The following is a 22,731-nucleotide window of genomic DNA, read 5'->3' as shown; positions in this document are numbered from 1 at the left end:
GATGGGGTGCCTTGACTGCCTCCCACCAGGGTCTGTTACCCAGAATCCCTTGCAAACCTAAAAAATTGTCAAAAAAAACACATTTTACCCACATTTCTGTCGTGGAAAGTTCCCGAATCTGCGTGGATCCACAATTTTCCATCCACCCCCCGTTCCCCAAAGTCTTACGAGAAAAACGGTACCTCACTTGTGTGGGTCGGCCTAGTGCCCGCGACAGGAAACGACGCAAAACGCAACCTGGTCACACCTCAATTTCGCAGTGAAAAATGACCCTTTTTTGGAAAAATGACTAGCTGTAGTTTTTGAACCCTAGCTCTGCGGGCACCTTGGGAAACCTAGCAAACCTATACATTTTTGAAAAGTAGACACCCAGGGGAATCCAGGATGGGGTGACTTGACTGCCTCCCACCAGGGTCTGTTACCCAGAATCCCTTGCAAACCTAAATTTTTTTCCAAAAAAACACATTTTCCCCATATTTCTGTCGTGGAAAGTTCCGGAATCTGCGTGGATCCACAAATTTCCACCCACCCCGCGTTCCCCAAAGTCTTACGAGAAAAACGGTACCTCACTTGTGTGGGTCGGCCTAGTGCCCGCGACAGGAAATGGTGCAAAACGCAACCTGGTCATACCTCAATTTCGCAGTGAAAAATTACCCTTTTTTGGAAAAATGACTAGCTGTAGTTTTTGAACCCTAGCTCTGCGGGCACCTTGGGAAACCTAGCAAACCTATACATTTTTGAAAAGTAGACACCCAGGGGAATCCAGGATGGGGTGAGTTGACTGCCTCCCACCAGGGTCTGTTACCCAGAATCCCTTGCAAACCTAAATTTTTTTCCAAAAAAACACATTTTCCCCATATTTCTGTCGTGGAAAGTTCCGGAATCTGCGTGGATCCACAAATTTCCACCCACCCCGCGTTCCCCAAAGTCTTACGAGAAAAACGGTACCTCACTTGTGTGGGTCGGCCTAGTGCCCGCGACAGGAAATGGTGCAAAACGCAACCTGGTCACACCTCAATTTCGCAGTGAAAAATGACCCTTTTTTGGAAAAATGACTAGCTGTAGTTTTTGAACCCTAGCTCTGCGGGCACCTTGGGAAACCTAGCAAACCTATACATTTTTGAAAAGTAGACACCCAGGGGAATCCAGGATGGGGTGACTTGACTGCCTCCCACCAGGGTCTTTCACCCAGAATCCCTTGCAAACCTAAAAAATTGTCCAAAAAAACACATTATCCCCACATTTCTGTCGTGGAAAGTTCCGGAATCTGCGTGGATCCACAAATTTCCACCCACCCTGCGTTCCCCAAAGTCTTACGAGAAAAACGGTACCGCACTTGTGTGGGTCGGCCTAGTGCCCGCGACAGGAAACGGAGCAAAACGCAACCTGGTCACACCTCAATTTCGCAGTGAAAAATGACCCTTTTTTGGAAAAATGATTAGCTGTAGTTTTTGAACCCTAGCTCTGTGGGCACCTTGGGAAACCTAGCAAACCTATACATTTTTTAAAACTAGACACCCAGGGGAATCAAGGATGGGGTGCCTTGACTGCCTCCCACCAGGGTCTGTTACCCAGAATCCCTTGCAAACCTAAAAAATTGTCAAAAAAAACACATTTTCCCCACATTTCTGTCGTGGAAAGTTCCCGAATCTGCGTGGATCCACAATTTTCCACCCACCCCGCGTTCCCCAAAGTCTTACGAGAAAAACGGTACCTCACTTGTGTGGGTCGGCCTAGTGCCCGCGACAGGAAATGGCGCAAAACGCAACCTGGTCACACCTCAATTTCGCAGTGAAAAATGACCCCTTTTTGGAAAAATGACTAGCTGTAGTTTTTGAACCCTAGCTCAGCGGGCACCTTGGGAAACCTAGCAAACCTATACATTTTTGAAAACTAGACACCCAGGGGAATCCAGGATGGGGTGACTTGACTGCCTCCCACCAGGGTCTTTCACCCAGAATCCCTTGCAAACCTAAAAAATTGTCAAAAAAAACACATTTTCCCCACATTTCTGTCGTGGAAAGTTCCGGAATCTGCGTGGATCCACAAATTTCCACCCACCCCGCGTTCCCCAAAGTCTTACGAGAAAAACGGTACCTCACTTGTGTGGGTCGGCCTAGTGCCCGCGACAGGAAACGGCGCAAAACGCAACCTGGTCACACCTCAATTTCGCAGTGAAAAATGACCCTTTTTTGGAAAAATGATTAGCTGTAGTTTTTGAACCCTAGCTCTGTGGGCACCTTGGGAAACCTAGCAAACCTATACATTTTTTAAAACTAGACACCCAGGGGAATCAAGGATGTGGTGACTTGACTGCCTCCCACCAGGGTCTGTTACCCAGAATCCCTTGCAAACCTAAAAAATTGTCAAAAAAAACACATTTTCCCCACATTTCTGTCGTGGAAAGTTCTGGAATCTGCGTGGATCCACAAATTTCCACCCACCCCGCGTTCCCCAAAGTCTTACGAGAAAAACGGTACCTCACTTGTGTGGGTCGGCCTAGTGCCCGCGACAGGAAACGGCGCAAAACGCAACCTGGTCACACCTCAATTTCGCAGTGAAAAATTACCCTTTTTTGGAAAAATGACTAGCTGTAGTTTTTGAACCCTAGCTCTGCGGGCACCTTGGGAAACCTAGCAAACCTATACATTTTTGAAAACTAGACACCCAGGGGAATCCAGGATGGGGTGACTTGACTGCCTCCCACCAGGGTCTGTTACCCAGAATCCCTTGCAAACCTAAAAAATTGTCAAAAAAAACACATTTTCCCCACATTTCTGTCGTGGAAAGTTCCCGAATCTGCGTGGATCCACAATTTTCCACCCACCCCTAGTTCCCCAAAGTCTTACGAGAAAAATGGTACCTCACTTGTGTGGGTCGGCCTAGTGCCCGCGACAGGAAACGACGCAAAACGCAACCTGGTCACACCTCAATTTCGCAGTGAAAAATGACCCTTTTTTGGAAAAATGACTAGCTGTAGTTTTTGAACCCTAGCTCTGCGGGCACCTTGGGAAACCTAGCAAACCTATACATTTTTGAAAAGTAGACACCCAGGGGAATCCAGGATGGGGTGACTTGACTGCCTCCCACCAGGGTCTGTTACCCAGAATCCCTTGCAAACCTAAAATTGTTTCCAAAAAAACACATTTTCCCCACATTTCTGTCGTGGAAAGTTCCGGAATCTGCGTGGATCCACAAATTTCCACCCACCCTGCGTTCCCCAAAGTCTTACGAGAAAAACGGTACCTCACTTGTGTGGGTCGGCCTAGTGCCCGCGACAGGAAATGGCGCAAAACGCAACCTGGTCACACCTCAATTTCGCAGTGAAAAATGACCCTTTTTTGGAAAAATGACTAGCTGTAGTTTTTGAACCCTAGCTCTGCGGGCACCTTGGGAAACCTAGCAAACCTATACATTTTTAAAAACTAGACACCCAGGGGAATCCAGGATGGGGTGACTTGACTGCCTCCCACCAGGGTCTTTCACCCAGAATCCCTTGCAAACCTAAAAAATTGTCCAAAAAAACACATTTTCCCCACATTTCTGTCGTGGAAAGTTCCGGAATCTGCGTGGATCCACAAATTTCCACCCACCCCGCGTTCCCCAAAGTCTTACGAGAAAAACGGTACCTCACTTGTGTGGGTCGACCTAGTGCCCGCGACAGGAAACGGCGCAAAACGCAACCTGGTCACACCTCAATTTCGCAGTGAAAAATGACCCTTTTTTGGAAAAATGATTAGCTGTAGTTTTTGAACCCTAGCTCTGTGGGCACCTTGGGAAACCTAGCAAACCTATACATTTTTTAAAACTAGACACCCAGGGGAATCAAGGATGTGGTGACTTGACTGCCTCCCACCAGGGTCTGTTACCCAGAATCCCTTGCAAACCTAAAAAATTGTCAAAAAAACCACATTTTCCCAACATTTCTGTCGTGGAAAGTTCCGGAATCTGCGTGGATCCACAATTTTCCACCCACCCCGCGTTCCCCAAAGTCTTACGAGAAAAACGGTACCTCACTTGTGTGGGCCGGCCTAGTGCCCGCGACAGGAAATGGCGCAAAACGCAACCTGGTCACACCTCAATTTCGCAGTGAAAAATGACCCTTTTTTGGAAAAATGACTAGCTGTAGTTTTTGAACCCTAGCTCAGCGGGCACCTTGGGAAACTTAGCAAACCTATACATTTTTGAAAACTAGACACCCAGGGGAGTCCAGGATGGGGTGACTTGACTGCCTCCCACCAGGGTCTGTTACCCAGAATCCCTTGCAAACCTAAAAAATTGTCAAAAAAAACAAATTTTCCCCAAATTTCTGTCGTGGAAAGTTCCGGAATCTGCGTGGATCCACAAATTTACACCCACCCCGCGTTCCCCAAAGTCTTACGAGAAAAACGGTACCTCACTTGTGTGGGTCGGCCTAGTGCCCGCGACAGGAAACGCCGCAAAACACAACCTGGTCACACCTCAATTTCGCAGTGAAAAATGACCCTTTTTTGGAAAAATGACTAGCTTTAGTTTTTGAACCCTAGCTCTGCAGGCACCTTGGGAAACCTAGCAAACCTATACATTTTTGAAAACTAGACACCCAGGGGAATCCAGCATGGGGTGACTTGACTGCCTCCCACCAGGGTCTGTTACCCAGAATCCCTTGCAAACCTAAAAAATTGTCAAAAAAACCACATTTTCCCCACATTTCTGTCGTGGAAAGCTCCGGAATCTGCGTGGATCCACAATTTTCCACCCACCCCGCGTTCCCCAAAGTCTTACGAGAGAAACGGTACCTCACTTGTGTGGGTCGGTCTAGTGCCCGCGACAGGAAATGGCGCAAAACGCAACCTGGTCACACCTCAATTTCGCAGTGAAAAATGACCCTTTTTTGGAAAAATGACTAGCTGTAGTTTTTGAACCCTAGCTCAGCTGGCACCTTGGGAAACCTAGAAAACCTATACATTTTTTAAAACTAGACACCCAGGGGAATCCAGGATGGGGTGACTTGACTGCCTCCCACCAGGGTCTGTTACCCAGAATCCCTTGCAAACCTAAAAAGATTTCCAAAAAAACACATTTTCCCCACATTTCTGTCGTGGAAAGTTCCGGAATCTGCGTGGATCCACAAATTTCCACCCACCCCGCATTCCCCAAAGTCTTACGAGAAAAATGGTACCTCACTTGTGTGGGTCGGCCTAGTGCCCGCGACAGTAAACGGCACAAAACGCAACCTGGTCACACCTCAATTTCGCAGTGAAAAATGACCCTTTTTTGGAAAAATGACTAGCTGTAGTTTTTGAACCCTAGCTCTGCGGGCACCTTGGGAAACCTAGCAAACCTATACATTTTTGAAAAGTAGACACCCAGGGGAATCCAGGATGGGGTGACTTGACTGCCTCCCACCAGGGTCTGTTACCCAGAATCCCTTGCAAACCTAAAAAGATTTCCAAAAAAACACATTTTCCCCACATTTCTGTCGTGGAAAGTTCCGGAATCTGCGTGGATCCACAAATTTCCACCCACCCCGCATTCCCCAAAGTCTTACGAGAAAAACGGTACCTCACTTGTGTGGGTCGGCCTAGTGCCCGCGACAGTAAACGGCGCAAAACGCAACCTGGTCACACCTCAATTTCGCAGTGAAAAATGACCCTTTTTTGGAAAAATGACTAGCTGTAGTTTTTGAACCCTAGCTCTGCGGGCACCTTGGGAAACCTAGCAAACCTATACATTTTTTAAAACTAGACACCCAGGGGAATCAAGGATGGGGTGACTTGACTGCCTCCCACCAGGGTCTGTTACCCAGAATCCCTTGCAAACCTAAAAAATTGGCAAAAAAAACACATTTTCCCCACATTTCTGTCGTGGAAAGTTCCGGAATCTGCGTGGATCCACAAATTTCCACCCACCCCGCGTTCCCCAAAGTCTTACGAGAAAAACGGTACCTCACTTGTGTGGGTCGGCCTAGTGCCCGCGACAGGAAACGGCACAAAACGCAACCTGGTCACACCTCAATTTCGCAGTGAAAAATGACCCTTTTTTGGAAAAATGACTAGCTGTAGTTTTTGAACCCTAGCTCTGCGGGCACCTTGGGAAACCTAGCAAACCTATACATTTTTGAAAAGTAGACACCCAGGGGAATCCAGGATGGGGTGACTTGACTGCCTCCCACCAGGGTCTGTTACCCAGAATCCCTTGCAAACCAAAAACATTGTCAAAAAAACCACATTTTCCCCACATTTCTGTCGTGGAAAGTTCCGGAATCTGCGTGGATCCACAATTTTCCCAAAGTCTTACGAGAAAAACGGTACCTCACTTGTGTGGGTCGGCCTAGTACCCGCGATAGGAAACGGCGCAAAACATAGTGAGGTGACATCAAAATTGCCTATCTCAAAACCACCTGGTTTTGCAAGGGGGTCTCTTGGGTTTTTGGCCCGGGGCACGGCGGCCATCTAGGGAAACCTACCAAACCCATACATTTCTGAAAACTAGACACCCGGGGGCTTCCAGGGAGGTATGGCTTGCGTGGATCCCCCAACGTTTCCTTACCCAGAATCCCCCGCAAACCTCAATTTTAGCTGAAAAAATCACTTTTTCACACTTTTTTGTGTGGGAAACTTGTGGCATCACCGGGCTCACTCAAATTTCCCACCTCCCAGCGTTCCCCTGGGTCTCCCGGTAAAAATGGTGCCTCACTTGTGTGGGAGGCCCAAGTACCCGCGACAGGCAAGGGCCCAAAACGTAGTGATGCGACATCAACATTGCCTATCTCAAAACCACCTGGTTTTGCAAGGGGGGTCTCTTGGGTTTTTGGCCCGGGGCACGGCGGCCATCTAGGGAAACCTACCAAACCCATACATTTCTGAAAACTAGACATCCGGGGGCTTCCAGGGAGGTAAGGCTTGCGTGGATCCCCCAACGTTTCCTTACCCAGAATCCCCCGCAAACCTCAATTTTAGCTGGACAAAATCACTTTTTTCACACTTTTTTGTGTGGGAAAGTTGTGGCATCACCGGGCTCACTCAAATTTCACACCTCCCAGCGTTCCCCTGAGTCTCCCGGTAAAAATGGTGCCTCACTTGTGTGGGAGGCCCAAGTACCCGCGACAGGCAAGGGCCCAAAACGTAGTGATGCGACATCAACATTGCCTATCTCAAAACCACCTGGTTTTGCAAGGGGGGTCTCTTGGGTTTTTGGCCCGGGGCACGGCGGCCATCTAGGGAAACCTACCAAACCCATAGATTTCTGAAAACTAGACACCGGGGGCTTCCAGGGAGGTATGGCTTGCGTGGATCCCCCAACATTTCCTTACCCAGAATCCCCTGCGAACCTCAATTTTAGCTGAAAAAATCACTTTTTTCACACTTTTTTTGTGTGGGAAAGTTGTGGCATCACCGGGCTCACTCAAATTTCACACCTCCCAGCGTTCCCCTGGGTCTCCCGGTAAAAATGGTGCCTCACTTGTGTGGGAGGCCCAAGTACCCACGACAGGCAAGGGCCCAAAACGTAGTGATGCGACATCAACATTGCCTATCTCAAAACCACCTGGTTTTGCAAGGGGGGTCTCTTGGGTTTTTGGCCCGGGGCACGGCGGCCATCTAGGGAAACCTACCAAACCCATACATTTCTGAAAACTAGACACCCGGGGGCTTCCAGGGAGGTATGGCTTGCGCGGATCCCCCAACGTTGGCTGCCTTGTTCTTTATCTGTGTTACATGTTTTTCTTTGATTTCGCAGGTCTCTTCCTCTCCTGATGTGGCTTCTCCCTGACTTCCCGTGTGCTCGTGCTTGGATGGTCCGTCTGCCCATGTGGTCTCACCTCTCCCCCCTCCACATTTCCCTTTCGTAGGTATGTTTTTTGTCTTTTCTTTTGACCTTTGTGTTACATTCCCTCTAACTATGTCAAATGTTTTACAAATGGTTTGTCTTTGGTCCTTCTCTGTCTTCAACATTTTTTCTTATCTTCTTTCCTACTACTTTTTTCTTGCATTTGTCGTAGTTTGTACATTTTTCGTAATGTTTGTAGATTTTTCTTTTTCAGTCACAGCATTTTTCTTTTTCATTGATGGTATATCATGTTCATTCCTTGTTTTACAACGTCTCTATTGGTCTCTGTTCCTTCGTTTTCATTATCTCTTTATTTTGATGGCGACTTACATGTCTTTTCATTATCTTTCTCGTATTTTTAATCTTTTTTGGTTTGAATTGGGTTCATCTCTTCTGACTTTTGGATTATTCGGCTTCATTAATCTATGTCATTAAAATTAATCACTTGGAATGTGCGGGGTTGGAATTCCCCTATTAAGAGGCAACGGGTCTTAACTTATTTAGCCAAACTAAATGTGGACATTGCCTTTTTACAGGAGACTCATCTCTCTGAAGTTGAGTCATTAAAGTTAAAGAGGGGTTGGGTGGGTGGGCGAGGTTTTCTTTTCTCCAGGTGATGGTAAACGCAATGGGGTAGCGATACTTTGCCACAAATCCCTTTCGCTTTCACTATTATCTCAACAGTCGGATGCTAGTGGCAGATGGTTAAACGTTAAGTTGTCTTTCAGGAGTTCCAGTCTCACTTTTGAATGTCTATGCCCCCACATACAGAGAACCCTCATTTTGGCCCACACTTGCCAAGCACATATCTCTTTGCATGGATGATAATTTTATTTTAGTAGGTGACTGTAACCAGGTATTTGACCCATTCATCGACAGGAATTCTAAGATTTTCTATATACCTAACAAGTCCCACAAGTCCTTTGTTCACACCATAAACCAATATAAGCTCTTTGATGCTTGGCGACTTTGTAACCCAACTACCAAAGAATTTACTTTTTATTCCCCGATACACCACTCCCAATCAAGAATTGATTATATCTTTGTTTCCCATAATCTTTCACAAACTCTTTCTCATGCAGAGATTGGTCCTTCTTGATTGCAGATCATGCCCCAGTGTCCATTGGCATTGATATTTTACCCAAAATTACTGGTCCCCGGAGGTGGTGTTTTAATAACTCCCTTCTCCTAGACCCAAAATTCACAGCCTCTTTTACCGCCTTCTTTGATGAATTTTTCAGGCTAAATCAGAATGATTCCATGGCTTTTTCTACGATTTGGGATGCCTTTAAAGCCTCTGCTAGAGACTTTGTAATATCATTCGTTGCAAAAAAGCGTAAAATTGCCCGTAAACAGACTTTGGACCTTCTTCCAGACATTAAGAGACTGGAGCACTCCTATTATACTTCGCATACAAATGATAGCTTAAAAGCTCTTGTCCAAGCCAAATTCCAATATAACAAAAAGTCCACAGAGGATGTGTCATTGTATTTATTAAAATCCAGCGCTAAATTTTATGGTGGTTAAAACAAAGCTGGAAGGACTTTAGCCAACTACTTGAAAGTCAAGCATAACAAGTTGAACATTGAATCCATTTATGATGCACATTTAGATCTAAAGTTCAAGGATGCTGACATTCGAAACAAATTTTCTCTTTTTTACAAAACATTGTATGCTTCCGAAACACAACCCACTGACCAGGCCTTATCACATTTCTTCTCCACGATTCAAAAGCCCCAACATGCCACTCCAGATTTGACCTCATTAGAATCTGATTTGACGCAGCTAGAGTTGTTGAACGCCCTTTACTCCCTTAAGCGGGAGAAGGCACCTGGTCCTGATGGTTTTACGGTTGAATTTTACCTACACTTTTCCAAACTCCTATTACCGAAACTTTACTCTTTATTTCACTCTTTCAGTACATTAGGACGATCCTCTGGTTCCTTCTCTGATGCTCATATTTGTCTAATCCCTAAAGAAGGTAAGGATTCTAAGCACTGTAAGAATTATAGGCCCATATCTTTAGTAAACATTGATTACAAGATTTTTTCCAAGGCACTAGCCCTACGACTACATTCTTTCCTGCCAGAGTTGTTAGGGGTAGAGCAGTCCGGTTTCGTTAAGGGTCACTATATAACTGATAATACACGACTCTTGTTTGATGTTTTGTCCAAATCCTCACGTTTTAAAGACTCTTTAGCAGCAATTGGGTTGGACGCTGAGAAGGCATTCAACAGGGTTGAGTGGACGTACCTTTTTTATACTCTTAAGTGGTTTGGCTTTGGTCCTAATTTTATATCTTTGGTGTCTCTCCTTTACTCTAGACCTAGAGCGGCGGTTTGTGCTAACGGATTGATATCTTCTTTTTTTGGCCTAGGAAGAGGGGTACGTCAGGGATGCCCCCTCTCCCCTTTTCTTTTTAACTTGGCTTTGGAACCATTCTTGTCAAAATTGCGCCAAAATCCTAATGTGCATGGTTTCCAGATGTCTCATTCTCATATTAAACTTGCGGCATACGCAGATGATATTTTGCTCTTTATGTCTCACCCGACTGACTCAGTGCCTGCTTTTTTAGCAGAGGTACAAGCTTATTCTGATATTTTGGGGTACAAATTGAATAACGATAAGTGTGAGATCCTACCTTTGACAAAGTACACATTTAAACCTGATTTCGCTGCCTCTAAATTTACTCGGAGTCCTAATCATATTAAATATCTGGGTTAACATGTCACATCTTCAATTTCAGATACAGTTTCATTATGTATGGCTAAGTGTACGCAGAAGATTTCGGATTTAACTACTAAATGGCACCCTCTTTATTTATCATGGTGGGGTCGTCTGGATACCATAAAAATGATGTTGTCACCCATAATTATATACACTATCTCCAACACTCCAGTTCCTATTCCACAAAAATTCTTCAAGAAGATTAATTCTATTCTTTCTTCCTTCCTTTGGAATAATAAGAAACCTCGAATTTCTCTGCATAGGTTGACTCGTCCCAAATCTGAGGGCAGAGTTAACTTTCCTGGTTTTCCAGCATATCAAAAAGCATTCCTTCTTCGTCAGGCCTCGTTGTGGTTGCGTGATTCTAAAGACGACTGCCCTTTATGGACCACAATTGAACGTCTCTCTTTATCCCCCTTTACCTTCAGTGAATACCTTTCCTTTTCACGTAAACCGCAAGCCCTAGCTACTCCCATCATCAAATTCACTTCTAAACTTCTAGCACCTTTATTCCCTTTTCCTCATAACACTGTTGACTCTTTTCTCAACTCCACAATTTGGCACAACAAAAGTCTGCTTATTCGTAATAAACCCTTTTACTGGAAGTCGTGGCATCTAAGAGGTCTAGTCTGGGTCCATCAGCTCTTCTCGCATTCGGATTTCTTATCTTTTACTTCACTCAGTAGTTCCTTTAATTTACCTCCTTCATTCATCCATAAATACTTCATACTCAAAAACACTGTGCTGGACACACATGCGCAATTCTCAGTAACACATGCTATCTCTGCTAGTCCAGATCCTTCCTCACAGTTACGTTCCTTATTAACAATAACACCTAAGGCATCCACATTATATACATTTTTGCATAACATTGATAAAGTTAGACAGAAATCCAAAACCGAAGAAGCTTGGGAACAAGACTTTGCAGCATCTTGGCCAGTCTCTTTATGGAATAAGTTATGGGTTAGGATTCGCAAATCTTCCAGAGCTGCAAACACAATGCAAACATTGTTGTTTGTGTAAAACAGACTTTTGCTTTCGCCAAGTGCCCTAAGCAAAAGTTACACTAGCGTATCTGATACCTGTTGGACTTGTTCCTCACCAAAGGGTGACTTATTTCACATGTTATTTTCTTGTTCTACTGTGTCTGCCTTTTGGAAGCGAGTCTGGTCTCAAATCAATTTGATTTTTGGCACTACACTTCCTTTTGCCTATACACATGTTTTCTTAGGAAGCTTGTCCTCTTGTTGGGAGAATGTTGCGGCTATTGTTAAAATTATCGATTTACTATTAGCAGTTGCGTTACAACAAATCACAGCTAATTGGAAAGATTTCTCAAAAATTTCTTATAGGACATGGTGGTATACGGTCTGTCATAATCACAGGTTGGATACTTCCTTTGTATATCCTATTCATTTGATGCCAAAAAGGCTAGATCTGTGGTCTCCTATTACCACCTATTTAGACACATGTGCTAGTCACGCTTTTCAATTGCATCCGTCCCAACAGGAAATCTCGAAACCTCCCTAAATAACCCCAACCATTCCGTCTTCAATTGTTTTTCAAGTATTTGTATTATTGCTTCTGATGTTTTATTACTTTCAATTTTCTCACTGAACCTGATTCATCAATAATATTGTGGACTCTCCTTGGTATGATGTATATTTATTATAATGTAACATGTTGTGACATTTCCTATTTTTATCAATAAAATCCTTTTGAACTAAAGAGATGTGGACAGACCTTCAGGTTAATCACAGCAGAGACCACTCTGTCTCTGTCGTGATTATTCCCTCAGATGGCCCTGGAGAGTAAGGGCAGGCAGAGATGTAGTCATTTTTTACTGTTCCTTATCGCCAAGTAAAACCTGGCAGTAAGGAACAGCAAAAACATTTTAATGTTTCCCCACCATTGGAGATGCCTTCAATGGCGAGGGAAGCATAACTTTTTTTCTTTACAAGATTAACTCGTTTAAGGATTTTCTTTTGGAAAAGAAAAACAGATTATTTATTGTAACAGGGCTAATCTTTTCCAACGCAGCCCTGCAACAAAAAGGAAAATGCATTGACAATAGCAGCTGTGATAGTGTGCCAATGCCATTACAAATGACTGCCAGCTAGGCAGTTCTTTATTAAATTTGGTGGATGAAGTTATCACAGCATGGTGGATGTAAATTCCTCCGCCAGGCCAATGGTGACTAAACCTTCCACCAAAAATGCAATTCTCCCTTAATCTGTAAATCTTAAATCTTAAACCTTTAATCATTCTCTGATAATCTTTCACCTACAATCTTTTACTGCCTTCAATGTACTATTTCAACAATATCACTTTTAATAGTATTTTCAGAGTAATTATATTTTGTCCACGACTCCATTAAAATGCTCAGAGACTTTCTGAAAGCGTTAGGTTTTCATTGATGATACAAACTCACCACACAGTCTGCACATTTTCCCTTAAGTTAAAAATTATGTCGCCGACTCACCAGCTAGCAAATGTAGTATAGGCTTCTGCCATACTTTACAAATGTAATCTTATAGATACATAATACTTATAGGCTAAGTCATAGTCAGACCTATATCCTTCATGTTACACAGGTCTTCCAGCTTAAGTCCCAATTAACAGAACTATTATTTCAATCACAGATATTACTCTATCAAGCCTTGGTCAGCAAATCTATCTTTCTGGTTCTACTGATTGTAAATGCTTAGACTTTAGACAGATGCCCCATCCTACAGGATACACAAATCCTGCAGGTGCTATCACTGACACAGGTCTAACATATTCTGGTCCTAAACAGCACAGAAACGCACCCCATCTCAAGATTGTCTAGGTCCTTCCTGCATTCTCTGGGTCACACTAAAGACTATAGACATCTGCAGCTATAAACTCAAATGAGACTGCCTCTGACATGTGCCAGGCTGGATGCCCACTGGTAGATAAAACAACCTAAGGGGATATCCTAACAGAGCCAAGTCTTTCACAGGCCTAATTTAGGGTCATTTTTTGAGTGACCTACTATGGATATTGGACGTCTAGTAGTCATGCTCCCCTCTCTGCTTTGTATTAAGACCTGCTTCTGTTTGCCTTTCTGTCTTGCTATCCGTCCTGTGATCTCCTGCCTGTTTTGCAGTGAGGATTAGGAGGGTCAGGGCTTCATCAAAAAAGAAAGGGGAATAGTTCAACTGCTTATATATACATGGTAATAAGTGACTGCTGTAGTTGTGCAGCAAGAACACTGTCACTGGGCGCGATGCCGTTTAGCTGATTGCACGGTAGTCACTTCCCCCTCCACTTCCGGGACATCAGGACACCGATGAGAGGCTGGAGACTTGCGAAATGGCCATGGCTGATTCCCTGAGCATGAGCAGGAGCTATCGAGGCTTCAGTGAGCATAAAAAAAAAGAAAAACGAGGTAACCAGGGAAAACGTCGTGGGCTAATTGTTTTTTCCCCTGAGCGGCAGGAGGCAGCAGGAAGAGGCTGTGTGGAGGGAAAGGAAAGGAGAGTTTTAAAGGGAAAAGAAGGGAAATAAAAGGGCACATTCCCACAGAATCTCACAGCACAACAAAATAAACAGGCCCGAAAACGCCACTTGGAGCCATTTGGAGTCTCAAAAGGGATTTTAAATTCCAGGTGGTGGGAGCTTTAATATAGTAAATCAAGCTGCTGACTTCTTTGTTCATCTTTTTTTTTCCATATATATATATATATATTTATATTTATTTTTTTCACTTTCCTTGACCCCTGCTAAAGCTGTTCTTTGCTAAACACAGAGGATATCAAAAAAATATATTAAGGACGTATTTTTGATAAGGGAAAAATGATTCTCTTTTTTCTTTTTGGACTGTGCAGCTTTTCCCTCCCAGGATTCAGGCAGGCTTGCTGCCTCTGAGGACCATCTCTACAGCGACATTGGGGACCACCAGGTTCCTCTCCAAGGGGTAAGTGCATGTGCTCCACTGTTTGTATGCAGATGGGGCTTTTTACGCTACTTGGTAGAGGGTCGCTGGGGGGTCCTATGCGCTAAAGCCTTCCTTCTCTTTTTCTGGTATTATTCGGCAATTCATCTTGGAGGAAGTAAAGTAATAGAAATTCTTTGGGACTCTCTTTAGGGGAAATTTCTCCAGAGACACTGCTGTATCCCATCTTGACTCTCCAGTTCTGGCGCAGAGGGTCAAAAAGCGCACAGGTCAAGTAGCAGCCCGAACTTATCGTGAGGAAAGACTTGGGTCCGCCCACAGAAAATTCTCAGATGGCCACTGTACAGCTCCCTCAGATACATCACTCGGGGGGAGCATCCGTCAATTTGGATGCGAGTATCAGTTCCGCTCCTGTTGTCTCCCCTTGGGCAGGTCTCTCAGCTGTACAAAGCTTGGAAAGCTTGGAGGACACAGATGTGATGGCTCCCAGGGTCGACACTGTCACTGGGAAACCCAAGGAAATTAAAAAATACCCTCTATTTTCGAAAGCTAAGCCAGGTTCAATCTCAGGCATAAGGGGGCTGAGAGTGCACCATTATTTGTGAACTATCGGCAAACCTCTTAAAGGGGGCAACTCTCTGCAGCGACAGTGTTGTTAGCTCACAACCTCAAGTACAATCATCCACTGAATAGAGCTTTTTGGATCTACCCACTCTCAAGAACGGGGGACAGGCTGTCTCTGATAACTTAACATCTTCTGCTGCTTCTGCCATAACATCTCTAGTGCAATCTAAGGCGGGGATTGAATCAATACAGGAAAAGTCTTCTCAGTATAATAGATCTTTCTCTCTGCAATGGGATGCTAAGAGCCTCCTTAACTTAATTCTGGATGAGATCAAAGAGCTTAAAGCTTCTCAGTCCACTGGAATTGCTGCCATCAATGCCCGTCTGTCCAAAATTGAAGAGAACATGGCTCGGGATCCGGCACAACTTCATGAGGCAGAGACTAGAATCTCGCAGTTGGAAGACCATGTCGCTATCATGAATGACAAAGTTGCAGATTATTAGAGCCTAAAGTCTGTAATGGAGCTTAAGTTGGAGTAACTGGAGAATCACTCTAGGAGCTCTAATGTTCTTTTTCTTGGTATTCCAGACGGTCTTGAGGGGCAGTAGACACTACAATGGATTGATTTGTTCATTAAAAAAAAGTTTTCCCAGAGTTTAATGGAGATCTTACCATTATGAGGGCCCACAGGGGGCCTACACATCTACCCCCTAACCCTAAATTCCCACGGACAATCCTTGTTAACTTTGGGGATTATAGGTTCAAGGAACAAATTCTATCTAAGGCCATGAGGCAGATGCAGTTCACTTCCTCCGAGGTGCCAATATGTCGCATTTTTTCTGATATGTCGGCCTCCGCAGCAAAAAGGAGGAAAGAGTTTGTTAAAATGTTGCACTTATTTAAAGAACAAGGGGCGCAGGCAATGATTGCACAACAAAGCAAACTAAAGGTGCTTGTTAAAGGTATTTTGCAATATCCTTGAAGCACAGGAACTACTGCAACAAATTTCTTAAAGTAAGTCCTAAATCTCTTAGCTGGGGGCATTATAGTTGCCGTTTTTACTCAGCTCTGCATTTGCTCTTTGGTCTGCTTTTTTGTTTACTTCTTTTTCTTTTTCGAGTAAGGCTTTTCTATTTTTCTTTTCTCTCCTACATAGTATTGTGGGGTTTATTCCCCCTTGTTTTTTTCTCTTCATGTCCTGGGTGAGGGGGGAGGGGTATGTAGGCCGGCAGCACCTGGTACAAGGTCAAGGTGCCAGTTTTGGGGGGTTGGGTAAGCCTGTCAGGTGTGAGCAGGGATGGTGCACTGCTCACCGTAGCCTTTTGTGGAGGGGTGGGATCCACGGGTGTGGAATGGGTAGCAAGAGGGAAAAAAGAGATCCATTTGTAAATTCTTGTTTCATCCAAATTTTACCAATAAATCTATATCCTGTTAAGGCACATGGGGGAGTAACAACAGATTCTGTGTCCCTCCAGCACACTTTAGCCCATCTTGTGTCCCTTCTAGGATTTTATCGTGTAGTGTGCTAATGGATAATAAGGATATCCTTAAGGTGGTTTCTTTTAATGTAAATGGACTCAATAATATAAAGAAAATGTGGGCTATTGAATCATGGATAAAGAAAGAAAACCTGGCCGTTATTTTAATTCAAGAATATCAAATAGCAGAAGGGAAGTTAGCAAATTTATCAATGTTTAGTTCCTGGGCAACATACTGGGGGTTCTCCTCCTCCTCTGCATTACATCGTGGTAAGGCGATTTTCTTGGGCAAAAAACTTCAAGCCAAGGTAATTCACTTTGCATTGATCCGAGAGGAAGGTGGTGTTGGGTGACCTGAAATTTGGGGAACAGATTTTTAACCTTTACAAGCATTTATGGCCTGTGCAGGATAATCCAGTACCATATGAAGAGTTTTTTCAATCCCTAATACAAGCACCTGGGGAAGTGATCATAGGGGGAGATTTCAATTTGCTAGCAGATCCAAAAATGGCTTCTTCAGCCCCTTCTAAAAAACAATTCATACATAATCGACCCATAGCAGGCAGTATTCCCGAACAAGATTGCATATACCTGCTTTGATTTCTTTCTTATATCAAAGTCCTTGATATTTAGTCAGCAGAAATTCCTTCCAAATGGGTTTTCAGATCATGCAATGCTTATTCTAAAGCTCGAGTTAGGTAAGATCCCGGCTTTCTCTAAGAGATGGACCTTAAATAGGCTACATCTCTCAGATGAAAATTGGGTTCTGCTCTGTAAACCAGAGATAAAGGACTTTCTAGCAAGAAATCATGGGGCAGCTCCTCCCTGCATTGTTTGGGACTCTCTAAAGGCTTACATTCGGGGTCTAGCTATTGGGAAGGATGCAGAAAGTTTTAGAAAAAAGAAGGTAATAAAGCAAAATTTAGAATAGGAGGTGCAGAGATGCTATGACATTTTTCTCAGTAATCCCTTGGCCCCTAATCAAAGAAAATGTGATCAAGCCAAACGGGACCTCGTCAAAGCTTATTATCTAGAATGTGAAACATTCAATAGCAACCATAGGCAAAAGGTATATGAAGAGAGCAATTTTACTGGGAAGTTCCTTGCATGGCAGGCCAGAGAGCAGGCCGCAAGTAGCCAGATTAGTACTCTGAGGTGTCCTGTAACTGGCTCCCAATGTGAAGATCCAGTGACTATAAGGGACATTAAGCTTCAACATTATGAGAATATCCATTGTCAACAACAATCCATTGATAATGCATCCCTGGACAAGTTTCTCCAGAGAAGATCTGGGGGATATCATAAAAAACCTTCCAAACAGCAAAGCCTGTGGTCCGGAAGGTCTCCCAGCTGAGTTTTTAAAAACTTTTTTAGATGTTGTTTTAAAATATTTTTTGCTGGTTGCTAATTCTATCTTAGAGGGTGGTCTGATTCTGCCTTCATTTCAAAAAGGGAACGTAGTCAGTTTTTAAAAAAAGGGAAAAGACTGTGAAGACCCCAATTCATATCGCCCAATTACACTTTTAAACTCTGACTACAAGATCATCACCAAACTTTTAGCCAACAGATTTAATGCTATAGCTCAGACTTTGATACATCCCAACCAAAATGGGTGTATAGCAGGGAGGCAGCTTGTGACTAATACGCATTATCTTGCAGAAGCACTGGATTATTTTGAGGCCAAGACATTTCCAGCCTTGGTCCTTCTGTTAAACGCCAAAAAGGCGTTTGACTTCGTGGTCTGGGAGACTTTATTCCATATTCTTCTTAATTTTGGAATACCTCCTAAGATCACGGGGCTGATTCAGACAATATATCTTAATGCAGAAGCCAATAGCATTGTTAATGCCTCTGAGGCAAAAAACATGTGTGTAAAAGGAGGGACTAGACAAGGCTGTCCATTTTCCCCCTTTTTCTTCGCTTTATATAATGAGCCTTTAGCTATCGCTATTCGAAAGAATGCAGAGATTCGTCCCCCTCTACCTACTATGGGGAAACTAAAATTATATGTGGATGACATCATGCTCATAATCGAAGGCAATAGGGGGGTCCAAGTGAAAGTTTTTGAGGTTTTCAAGCCTTATGAATGTCTTGTGGGGTATAAAATTAACAAAAAGAAAATGGAAATAATCCAGTGTGGATGCAAACCCGAGGTGTTACACCCTGAAATTTTGTCCTGTCTAAATTCTAAACCAAAAAGTTATCTTGGGATTTTCTTCTCATCTCGAATCATTTACTTGTATGATTTTAACTTTGTCCCGCTTTTGTCGAAAGTACAGGAGTTATTGCTTCGGTGGGACTCACTCCGGCTGACTATTATTGGCAGGGTTTCACTGATTAAGATGTCAGTGCTCCCGCTATTTTTTTTATTTTATTTTTGATTCTCGGCAATTCGTGTGTTTTATTAGCACCTTTTTTTGCCCTATTCGAGTCCATGTTTACATTCTTTCTTTGGGGAAAGAAAACTCCCTGAATTGCACTAAGCACTTTATATGAGGTGGTGGAGAATGGCCGGTTAGACCTCCCGAATCTCAGGGATTATTATTCGGCATATTTTGCACAATATGTGTCTAAATTTAAGTCAGTTTTCAATTCAGTTTTATTTGTAAATTGTTTTATGAATTTAATCTGTAAAGAACATCAGATATGCTGTCCAATGAAAATCACGAAATCCCCTAAATCAGTGCGTTATAAGTGCATGCAGTGTGTTTTTTTAAAAACGTCAAGATTTTTCTAGGCGATGTACAATTCCAGTTATTAATTCTTTAACTCCACTATCCGACCTCACCTCAGTATTTTGGAGCTGGAGAATTGATGGAAATTAGTAAAAAATGGGTGAAGACCGGTTTTCTGAAAATCTCAGATTTTGTTAGGTTCGAAAGGTGGGTGAATATTTCGGAAATATATGAGCTAATTCCGAATGATTTCCTTCTTGTTGGGTAATTTAATATTCTGATCAGGTTTCTTAACAATCTGGATCTGATACAGATTAATTAACGTAGAAATCTGTCATATGTTCTTTTCGAAGAAATCAAAGTTAGGAAACCTGGTGAGGGGAAAATAATCTTAGCCCCTATCAGGGGTCTGATCTCCCCGAGAAAGCATTAACAAAATGGGAAAATCACGAAGGTTTGGAGGTCAGTGCAAGTATGTGGTCTGAATTAAATAAACTTAACTTTACACCACTAAAGGGAGAAAATTGGCGCAAGATGCTATTTTTCAATAAATGGTTTCTATATAAAACCCTACATTTTTTATCCAAGGTTTACCCCAGCCAATCCGGTCAGTGTTTTCGCTGCTTAAATCATCCAATAGCCAATTGGACGCATATTGTATCACAGTGCCCTTTAATTGAGGGGTTCTGGAATGAGATTTTTCGCCATCTGGAGGCTGAATGTTTCATCATACTAGACTCCAATAATTGGCTGAAAGTCCTTGGCTATGACCCTTTGTTACATCTTTTCTGATAATTTAGTTAAGTTTCTTTATATTGCAATGGCGGTTGCCAGGTCACTCTTGCTTCAGAGATGGCATTCAGACCTGGTTCCAACAAAATGTGATTGGGTTCTGAAAATGAAACAGGTTAGGAACAGTGAGCGCTTGCATGCATTGCGGATTGGAGGGATTAAGAAGTTTGAAAAAATCTGGGCAGCCCATTTCGACTGAAATTTTTTGTAATTTAAATTAGAGCTTAACATTTGTCCTATTATAAAGAAAGGTTCATGAATGCCATATGTGTTGCCATATTTGTATACGTGCTTGCACTTTGATTTCACTTTCGTCACTTACCTTACAGCCCTTAATTGCATTATTGACATTGTGCTATCTTTTTTTTTTTAAGAAAAGGGGGAAGTAAGGGTAGGAGAGAAGGAAAAAAAAGAAAAAATGGTTTAAGCCATTACGACAAAAAATATTGATTATGATTTGTTAATATTTTCCTATCATTTATTGGACGTAATGCACTATGGACACTTTAGCTAGTTTTAGATCTGGCAGGTGACGCTGCATTTAATCTTTAGTACATCAAAACATCATTGGCTGCCTTAAATTTGACAATACTTTCAGTTTTACCTGGATTTATATTTTACTGCTTTACGGGCAACTTGGTTACAACTAAGTTATTGGTGTAAGGTTACTCTACCTGATCTCTAATGTCTTGTTTAATTCAAGGTTATGTAACATGTTTGTTAGACTTGGCATCTTTTTGCGTGTTTCCCCTGAGTTTTTGCTTTCTGACTTCCCGGTTTTGTCTCTGTTTTGGCTGGTGTAATGATTCTGCGCACTTTTCTCACTGCTGATCAGTGGTAAAGTGCAAGTGCTCCTGTGGAAAATGTGTTATGGATTGGTGTTTCCATGATGGGCCTATTTGATTTATGTGTCAATCCCTAGTAAAGTGCACTGTGCGTGCCAGGGCCCATAAATAAAATGCTGTTGGTGGGCTGCAGCACTGGATTGTGCCACCCACGCAAACAGCCTGTAAAGTGTAACTCTGGCCTGCCAGTGAAGAGCCTGTATGCAGCCTGGGGCTGCCATGTCGACTTGGTAAGTGCACCCACTTGCCAGTCCCTAAACCTTCCCCTTTCTACATGTTAGTCACCCCTAAGGTAGGCCCAAGGTACCCCTGTGGGCAGGGTGCGTTGTATGTGAAAGGTAGGACATGCCCTGGTGTGTGTTGCATGTCCTGATAGTGAATAACAGCCTACTTCGTTTTTCACTATTGCAAGTCTGCCTGCTCCCCATAGGCCAGAATGGGCAGTTTGATTATTACATTCTATAATCCTAACTGACCCAGGGAACATGGTGGAAATTCGAGTTTAGTATGCCTGAACTCAGAATGATAAAATACATCTTTTAGTGAAGATGGTTTTAACATTCTGTGTTTCAAAATACCACTTTTAGAAAGTAGGTATTTTCTTGTCTAACCATCCAAACCTGCCTCTGCTAGGTTGTGTATCCCTCGTCTGGAGTTTGAGTGACAGGGGCAGGGGGATTCCAGGAGACAGGGTGAGTCAGCACAGGGCTGAAGCGAGAGATCTGCATCTAGATGGATGGGAGGAGTTGCACCTGGGACCTGAATAGGGCTGTGCCTTCCCTCCACAATGCTGGCTTCACCTCCTGTGGTGTGTCTGATGTCTCTGCCCTGCACTCTGAAAGGAAAGAAGGAGTCATGAAAACAAAGTGCTCCAGGACTGACCAGAACTGGTTTGGACTAGGCAAAGGCCTCTCTACCTTCAGAGAACAAAGAGAAACTTGGTATAAATATTAGGACCCAAACCCAAGAACTTTAGATCACTTTGGGAAACAAGAAGAAACCTTTGCTGAGGAGTAGAACCAGAAGAAACTGAGGAGAGACTATCCCTAAACTGAAGTGCTGCTTGGGGGATTGGCCTGCAGTGGTTGCCTGACTGCCAAAGAAAGGAGAAAGGACTTTGTGTGCATTTTCATTCAACTTGTGAAGGATCTCCAAGGGCTTGAAAAAGAGCTTGCCTCCTGCTGAAGTCTCAGGGATAACAGACTTCACCCACCAGCTCCCCAAGAGAGCCTGCAGTTGTGCTGGACTTTTTGAGGACTTGCATGTCGCAAGGAGCTGGAAGCGCGACTCAAGAACCAGAAGCGTGTCGCTGAACTGCCGCTGCCGCTTCACAACACGAAGCGCCTCGCATTGCCGGAGAAGAGGGTGTAACTCCCTTACCCTGACTAGGAAGAAGGGTCCCTATTTGGACAAAGGTGCAGGACCTTGCCAACTGGAGACTCCCATTTCTAATACTGTTTTTTATCTGACTTTATGTGATCAACAGGGCTTTTGCGAATGGTTTTATTATTTAATATTTGTATTGTGTTATCTGGATGAATTTATACATTTTTGATGGATCTCAATAAAAAAAAATAAAAACTGATTCTGGTGCATCAAACCCAAACCATTAAATCCAAAATACCCTAGTCCTGTTAAACATCAAGTGTTACACCTACACTGAAACTTTTTGTCACCACAGAAAAACAATCCTTCCCTTTGACCCACCTGATTGATAATGCTTTAGAAATGTAAATGGAATTACTGTTTCCAAGAATATGAACCTATCCTTTAAAAAAACCTGAAGATATGATTTCCAGTGACAACGTGTTGCCTATCAACATAAAGTGAATTACTTTTTTAACAGCTGTTGATAGATTAATGCACTGTCCTTGAGACCACATGGATGTTATTCCAATCTGTCTTGCACCAATTCAAATAT

General features: G+C 43.2%; 1 long non-coding RNA gene across 1 annotated transcript in view; it reads left to right on the top strand.

Moving 5' to 3' along the window:
* The window catches only part of LOC146817178 (uncharacterized), a 153,075-nt gene that overhangs the window by 112,522 nt on the left and 17,822 nt on the right, over nt 1–22,731 (top strand). The window contains exons 2-3 of the long non-coding RNA XR_014962498.1: nt 7,720–7,831; nt 14,388–14,476. This is a non-coding gene — a long non-coding RNA (uncharacterized LOC146817178). The remainder of the gene's footprint in view (nt 1–7,719; nt 7,832–14,387; nt 14,477–22,731) is intronic.

Source organism: Triturus cristatus, chromosome 6 (assembly GCF_964204655.1).
Source record: "Triturus cristatus chromosome 6, aTriCri1.1, whole genome shotgun sequence".
NCBI classification, from domain to species: domain Eukaryota; kingdom Metazoa; phylum Chordata; class Amphibia; order Caudata; family Salamandridae; genus Triturus; species Triturus cristatus.
Note: the sequence above shows the minus strand (reverse complement) of the source record. Positions and strands in the feature narration are given on the sequence as shown.